General features: G+C 41.8%; 1 pseudogene across 1 annotated transcript; it reads right to left on the reverse strand.

The window, feature by feature from the left end:
* Positions 1-863: 863 nt before the first annotated feature.
* LOC310787755 (cytochrome P450 2K1-like) lies at positions 864-8668 on the reverse strand (annotated as a pseudogene). Its single transcript has 9 exons — positions 8467-8668; positions 8072-8231; positions 3101-3250; positions 2841-3001; positions 2341-2520; positions 2076-2217; positions 1484-1668; positions 1194-1335; positions 864-1051 (listed from the first exon to the last, which is right to left on the reverse strand). The product of its transcript is annotated as a cytochrome P450 2K1-like (transcript).
* Between the last annotated feature and the right edge of the window lie 248 nt (positions 8669-8916).

Consider the following 8916-nt stretch of genomic DNA (forward strand, 5'->3'; position numbering starts at 1 on the left):
AATCCACAACTCTGAAGCCAGGTTTCTTTATTCTATATAAGAAACATTACATGGTACCAGGAGTGGGGTTAGATTACAATTGTTTAGGGTCAGTCACCCAGTCAGTCATAATGTCACGGAAAGGACTGTGTTCATACAAGCCTCTCGCTCAATCACAATAATATACATGAAGAGCCTAAATGTGGTCTAAAATGAACATTTACTTGCAACATAGTATTACAAACTATTAAATTAATTTGAGCAAAAAGCCGTCTTGTGTTTTGAATGTCTGGGGTCCCTAGAGTTTTATGATGTCAAAGTGGGGTCCCAAGCCAAAAAACATTGGGAAACCCTACATTATATTCTGACTTCCTGTATCGAGCAAGTATTGGCAAGTTAACATGAGCTACCTGTCTCTCCGGCCACAGGTCATTGACCCTCCTCTGCCCATCTTTTACTTTCTTCCATAGTCACCTATCATAGAAATGCTTGTGAAACTACTCTCTTGCACACCAAAAACCCTCCTCCACCTCGTTCTGGAATCTGATTGGGTGAAACCTGGTTTGGAATATGATAGGCCTATGTTGTGTTGATGAAATCCTTAGCCTACCCAGGTTTCACACAAAGATGCTCTTAAAGCTCAGAGAATTCAACATTCACAAATAATTTGGGCCATTGCTATAGAATATGTATTGGAGATTCATTGCAAAGCTAAATGATTATAGGTTCAAGTCATTCTCCTCAGAGACATCTGACACCACACAATGGATGTGTTGCAGGGGTTAAGATATGAAGCACAGATCCGGTGTCAGGAAGGACACCAGGAAGGTGAAGACGACGTTGAGCTTCATCCTGGCTAGACTCTCCTCCGGACGTGCTTTTCCTCACTGGCGACTGACGGCACACAGCTGATGAGGTGAAGGGCTCAGGGTGAAGCCAACAGCTGGTGTCAGATCCAGGTCATCCTCTGTAACTCCAGGTGGAGGAGAGAAACGAAAGCGCTGGAGGAGAGAGGTGAAGAAGAGGAAGAGCTCCATCTTGGCCAGACTCTCTCCGGGACAAGCCCTGCGACCTGTGAATTCAGGAGGTGTCATAACAAGGTGCCATAATGACAAATCTGGATTTAGAAATGTAAAAAAAATACATGAATTGGACAAATTTTCATGTCAAATGCAAAGGAAGATTTCAATGTTTACAGAAATGATATATCGTACCTGCAGAGAATGGCATGAATGCATCTTTTGTCACAAATTTCCCATGCTCATTTAAGAAATGTCCTGGGTTGAACGTGTGTGGGCTCTCCCATTCACCCTCATCATGAAGGACAGACATCAGCAAAGGATACACAGTTGTCCCCTGTCATGACAAAATATGAGAGGCTGACTAAGAATATTTATTATTATCAAAAAGGAAATGCAGTCACCTTTTCACGGGATGTTTTTTAACTTTAATTTTAACATGATCAGTTTTGCTGAATACATTATTATTATGTATTTCATCTGACCTTCCTGATGAAGTAGCCCTGGAAGGTGACGTCTCGGCTGGTGACGTGAGGAATAGAAATGGGGAGGATGTTGGCCAGTCTCTGAGTCTCATGGATGACAGCATCAGTGTAGGGCAGGTTCTTCCTGTCCTCCACCCGGACGTGGCGACTTCCTACCACCCTGATCAGCTCCTCCATGACCTGGTCTGAACACACAAAGTAGGAAATACAATTACATTTGCCTGCGTCTGCTACACGCGACACACGTTGAAAAAAAAAATCCTTCAACATTTTGCCACCTTCCTGACATAGCATGTACCAATCCATACCTTAGGTCAGGGTTCCCCAAATAGCAGCCCTCGTGTGGCCCGCGCTGGAATTGCATTTTCTTTTTAACCACCGTTTGGGAACCAATGTTCTAGAACAAATCTGATTATCAACCAATTCTCTGTTTTTATTATTATTCTTAGAGCTTCTACAATAGAAAGCACCGATACTCTTTTCGTTATGTAGTCTCTAGTAGTACTGCTGTTTTTGTTGGGCTATCCTATCTGTAACTCTATTTTTAACCAGTGCAGTGCCCGTTTGCCCCGCTGCTGCACATTGTTCTTACCCTGTACTCGTGGATATTTGGCCATGAGCAGCAAACCCCATCTCAATGTAGTGCCTGTGGTATCTGCACCAGCTGCAAACAGGTTGGACACTGTGAATATGAGGTTCTTCTCATGGTAGTGAGAGTCCATGATGCAGGAGTCCTGAGAGGAAAGCACACCCACATATCATAAACTAGACATGTATGCAGCATTGCTGTACAGTATATGAGCATGTCTGTACATACATATTTCCTGTATGAAAGATATCAAAGGTGTTTGTCATACCTCATCTTTCTGCTTACGGATCAGAAAAGAGTCTATAAATCCCCTGCACATCTGAGGGTTCAGAGTCTCTTTCAGATGCTTGACTAAGTCTCTGATATCCAAAATATTATTTTCAACATTTTTTAATATCAGCTTCCGGCTCTTTATCCAATTGCCCAGCCAAGGAAAGTTGTTGTACAACTGCCACACAAGAGTACAGATTACAGAGATTAGAATTATTAGCGAGAATGTAAACCATCTTTATAATTTAGTTCCATTGAAAGATTAAAAAAATTCCATGCTGTAAATTCATGATTGTTGACAAAATCTTTATCGTGCTCAATCCTAACCCTAACTATGACGGTGTCAGTACAGTACAAAGTCTCTGCTCCTCATTCATAGCAGTTTTTCATGGTCTAAAATCTACCCAATAATGAAATGCCTGTGTAGGAATTAAGTTGATTTCTAGTAAATTAACTTTTAAAAACAACATCAAGTCAATAAGCAAAGATTATGCTTACCTGTATTGGAGCAGAACCTGAAATACGTATGTTCTCATTGGCCCTATTCACCATGCATTTGAATCGGGGGTCAGCGTATTCAAATCTGCTACCATACACAATGGATGAGATGATATTGGATGTAGCGTAATTCAATGCACATGTTGTGTCAAATGCATTCCCTGTGAAAACAGCAGTGGGAAACAATGAAAGTGTAAAGACTGGAATACAAGACAAACAATACCAAAGAGCATCTTACATTGAGATATGTCACTCCATACCTTCATGCTCTGCAAACACTTGGATCAGATGGTGGCATTCCTCTATGATTTTCTCCTCAGCTGCTCTCTTGCCCATCCCAAAGTCTTTCAGGTTAGTCAGGGCAAATCGTCTCATCTCTTTCCAGGAATCTCCATTGACAAAGAGAATTCCTGCAGAAATCAGAGATGATCACAGATAAAACAAGCTATACATTAAAAGATAGAATGCTGCAACAAATGAAATTACTTGAAAAATTATTTGAAAACAGTTGAAACAAACCAAAAAGAACTTGTTGATGATGATGATGTTGGTAGTTCATTGCTATTATTTATGTCTTTATTATACCTCTTTAGAGACAGTGCTAATGCTAAAGGTTTTGTCATGGAAGTCCATCCATACCATGTCCTTGACTGATGTCATGAGAAAGAGGGGTGGTGCATCTGTCCCCAAACGCCTCAGCATGGTTGACCAGAGCCTGCTTCACTGTCTTGTATCCTGCCAGGACCACCACTTTATTGGGTCCAAAGTACACCGTGAATATACATCCATATTTCTTTGAAAGCTGAAAAAATAAATCATGCAGTCAGATACTGTACTAACTTTTTTCATAATATAAACCTGTATATGTATAACCTATATATATTGTGTGTGTGTGTGGGTGTGTGTGTACACACACACACACACACACACACACACACACACACACACACACACACACACACACACACACACACACACACACACACACACACACACAAATGTATATATTATTACAATACTTGGGTCTTCTCATACATGAGAACAAATCAGAGGCACAGCTTATGAACAGGCAAGGCAGGCAACTGCTTGCAGCCCCAGGGCATTGGTTCTCAAATGGGGGTCGGGGGACCCCCAGGGGTCCGTGGCACTTTGCAAGGGGGTCCGCGAAAAGTTTTCAGGGAAATAAAAGCATTTTGTTGTTGTTGCAAAAACTTCATAGTTCAATGAAAAAAAAATATGAAAAAAAATATATGCTTTAAATCTAAAATGGTTCATGGATTACATTCTAATGTAACAAACCTATCAATTTACAAGTCAAGCACGTTAGCCCAAAATCACAAATCAGAATGAAGGGGTCCCCGGTATATTTTCTATCTTGTAAGGGGTCCTTGGCTGAAAAACATTTGAGAACCTCTGCGTTAGGGGACCCCGAGGGCCAATTTGGAATGACCTACGTAGAAAACCTCCCTAAAGGGGCCCCATGTCATTCCCATCAAACTTACATGATACACATACTGTATGTCTTGAATTGAAAGTGAATCATTCAAGAGAATGTACGAGAACCATTCCCGTCAAACTTGCATGATTCATGTATTCTGGATGAAGCAAATGAAGAAATTACTGCACCTGGAAGTCAAAACTAAAGAGAAAAAAGAGGCTGTGGGGAAAAAGCAAGACAGTGGAGCAGATACTGATTAAGCAACTGAATGCTGTTATTTTAGTATACCGGTACGTATACTAATGGGGAGATACTTGAATAACTTCAGCTAGCAATGGCGTCAAGCAGAACCATCATGAGGGCCGGTTCTGGCCCTCGGGCCGCAAAATGCTCATGTCTGCTTTATACATTACTAGACAAGGTGCAGTTTTAAATACGTGCAAAATCACAGCAGCAATAGGACAATATAGTTAACTAGTAAGGCATTTGTGGCAACACTAAAATACGAAGGGTAATAAATAGGTAGTAAGGGTATTAAATATTAAATAGACTGAGATGGAATGTATATTAAAAAAGTGTCCAGGTGTGCAGGGAGGTGTGCAAATGTCAATAATCCGGGTTTATAGAAAGTTTATTTATTGAGGTCATGGCCTGTGGGAAGAAACTGGAAGAGCCTGTATCTTCTCCCTGTTGCCCTCAGGGAGAAGATGCTGTTATGCGGGTGGTTCGTGTCCTTGATGATCTTCCAGGACCTCCTGAGGCACAGCTGATTGTACAGTTCCTGATGTTTTGGCAGCTCACATCCTGTCACATGCTGGGCCGCGCGCCTCAACCCTTCTCAGCGCCTTGTGGTCCATGGTGGTACAGTTCCCGTACCAGGTGGTGAAACAGCCAGTCAGCAGGCTTTCAATGGTGCCTCTGTAGAAGTCCCTGAGGATTTTGGGCCTCAGGCCTAATTTCTTTAGGCGTCGGAGTCCGTGTAGTCGCTGTTGGGCCTTTTTGACGATGGTGGCGGTGTGGCTGGCCCACGTCAGGTCCTGGTGGATGTTGACTCCGAGGTACTTGAAGCTTTCCACCCTTTCCACCACTGTGCCATTGATGGTGACTGGGGGGTGAGTCTCCCTCCCCTTCCTGTAATGCACAATGACCTCCTTGGAGACGTTCAGGGAGAGGTGGTTGACCTGGCACCACTGTTCCAGGGCATCTACCTCCTTCCTGTAGGCCGTCTCATCGCCATTCGAGGTCAGCCCCACAACTGCTGTGTCGTCTGCAGACTTCACGATGGTGATCTGCTCATAGCTCATTTCTACTTATTGTAAGAATTCTATGCAGTCTTTCATAAACCAAGTCACATCCTTTGACTTTCTAATCATTTGCAACATGGTGACAGACCCGGTTCCAGAACAAAATTAATTAGGGTGCATCTGAAATGAGTGGAGGTGGGCTAGTGCGGGCCGGTAACAGCAATGATATTGTAGGTGTTACGGGTCCCGAGCGTAGTGCCTGATGAACAGGTTATGCTGAAACACCACTGGAAAAAGTTGTAAACGTAGCCTATAGTGGGTCACTCCTTTTCAGTTAATTTCCAGATATGGATAACATATCGTCACCTTGCCTTCTCTGAGACTAGGACCGACCGTTTAAGATCACTGATTAAAATCATCCAGAACGTAGCCTAGTTCGACTCAAAGTACAAGATGACAGACAGATTGTCAAAGCCCACTACCAAACAGACACAACAAGCAAGCAAAACATTTCACTTAGGACTACACAGAAAATATAAGGAAATACTAATAAAGAAAATACTATTCAAAAAAACATCCGGGGCTTTAGCGTCGGACGCCTAGGCCTAACACGCCGATTATTATTCATATTTCAAACTGGGTGCAAATTATTAAACTGAACACAAACTGAAAACAGATGGTCACAAACTCACCTCACACAGGGTGTTGTAGGGTCTCTTGAGATCCAGCTGCAACAGGTTGCCAAGCAGGGGAAGAGGTTTGGGTCCTGGAGGCTCCTTCCACTTTTCCTGGGAGCTGAAGCTGGAGGAGAAGAGGTAGAGGACCAGCAGGAACACAGCAGACATCAACAAGCTGGTGGGACTAGGGGAGGGGAAGAAAGCCAAATCTTCTACAAGAGACATTGTTCTTGACATACAGTACGTTACGTACACTACAGGCCTACTGCTCTGACTGAGCTTGATCCATCAAGGAACGATGTTGTTTGCACTCGTATTGCCCCCGTGGCCTAGTGGTGGCCAGGAGGGTGTGGTGAGGATCAATCCTGTCCTGTAGTTATAAAACCAGAGACACGTTAATGGCTTGCTTTCAGCTTGGCCGCAGGATTTATTCTACCAAGGTACACAATATGTTTTTTATCACATATTAAACTCTTGATAATGACTTTAAACTAATGACATTGACAAATGACTTTGACTTGACTTCAGACTTTAGACTTTGACTTCAAAGATATAACCGTAAATGCTCTATAACAGTCCAAAAACACACAATGTGAATACTTGTCACTTTTCCATTCAATAAACCATTCGGTCTTATACTGAAAATACATTCTGTATTAATATAAACATTGTATCAAAAATGAATATCTATAATCTGTAATGTCTGTAATAGTTTCTATTTTAATTTTGAAATGTCCCTTTAAAACAAAATATCAAAATAATAAAGTGCTTAGAAGTAAACTCTTCAATTAGATTCAATATACATTCAATATTAAATAACATTCACACTTTAGAAAAATAATACAAAAAGTACAGCAATCCTGTCATCCCAACTAAACCCATATGCATCCATCACAGTAACTTTTGATAAAAGTACGGAATGCTCCTTTAATGAGCAAAGTCTCAGTGCGCACTTCAGGCAATGCGTAGGGAGGACAAACCTGTTTGTGTGTTTTTCTGAAAAACATTTTAACAGCCTATGATGCATCTATCTTAAATAAACAACAAATCAAAAGTTTCCTGCCCTAAATTGTGAATGTTTTTGTTTTAAATCCAATTTTAAAGTGAAATTAGGATTAATCACTCATTATATGGCCAAAGTCCTGAAAAAGTGGGCCTCACGGCTCACGTCAAATGTAATTCGCGCCTGGAAAGTCTTGGAAAACCCCTCACGCCCACACCCCAGCTTGGAATGGGCTGAAAATTTGAATGACTGTGGGTTATTATCTGGGCAAGGTCATGGGCAGGTTGCACAGTACTTGAACCACCTGGAAAATCCTGGAAAGTCCTGGAAACCACCTGGAAACTCCTGGAAACCACATCATGCCCACACACCAGGGCGGATTGGGCTGAGGTGTTTTCCAGGTCGTTTCCAGGATTTTCCAGGACTTTCCAGGTGATTCCAGGACTTTCATGACCTTCCCCAGATCATAACCCATCTCCATGCAAACTTTCAGCCTAATCCGACCTGTGGTGTTAGAAGACAGACATATACACATAGTGGTATGGTCAACATGCTCTACTTTACTCAGCTGAACAGATAGCTGAGTGGATAACACAGAAGACTGAAAAGGAAGGGGCCCTTGGTTTGAAACTTCCATGGTCATACTTTTCCTTACACTTAAAGCATACTACTAGTATACTTACTTAGTATATTACTAGTATACTGAATTGGGCCAATTTAGTGTCAAGAAGTATTGGGCAAGTACACTTGGATTATACTACTAGTATATTGATATAAGTATACTTGGTGCATAAAGTATACTTGAGTATATAAGTATACTTGCATATAAAGTACACTTGGAAATACACTTGGTCTTTACTTAAGTTTACTTAATAAAATAAAACTTGAAGTATACTTATTTTTGCTAAGGATCTCCAAACTCATCAGCATGGTTGACCAGAGCCTGCTTGACCGTCCTGTATCCTGCCAGGACCACCACCTTCTTGTGTCCCAAGTAGACTGTGAACACTGACCCATATTCTTGGACAGCTAAAGAGATGAAGACAAGGGAAACATAGAGACATAGAGGACGATAAGGATTAGATAAGGAATCTGGCACAATTAAAAAAATATATATTAATCATAATTTCTAGTATCAAACATACTGAACATACTGTTTGTTGATGCAAGTAAATATGGTTACTTACATAAAGAAACATTTACAGTCTCCTAGCAAAGCAATGGGTAGAATTACAGTATTTCAGAGAGATAAGACATTTCTCACATCACATAGAGTATTGTAGGGTCTCTTGAGATCCAGCTGCAACATGTTACCAAGCAGGGGAAGAGGTTTGGGTCCTGGAGGCTCCTTCGTCTTTTCCTGGGAGCTGAAGCTGGAGGAGAAGAGGTAGAGGACCAGCAGGAACAGCAGCCCCCAACAGGGAGACTGAACTGGAGGACTGGAGAAGACCTTCCAGTAGAGACATGGTCCCAGACGCACCAGGGACTGAACTACTCCACAAGTGCGAGCCCTGTGATTAAACAGATAGTTTGGATTATTTGACACCGGGTTGTATGAGGTATTATCGACGGCATATGAGAGTAAGAAGGCCCATCTAAACAAATCAGTTTAAGTGTACACTATTAACGTTTTCAGCTCTTTACCTTTCTGGTAAAACCTTGCTCCGTGACTCCCGGCTATGGTCGGAACGTAGGAACCAAAATGCTGTACTAT

Source organism: Poromitra crassiceps (genome assembly GCF_964638095.1).
Source record: "Poromitra crassiceps genome assembly, chromosome: 13".
NCBI classification, from domain to species: domain Eukaryota; kingdom Metazoa; phylum Chordata; class Actinopteri; order Beryciformes; family Melamphaidae; genus Poromitra; species Poromitra crassiceps.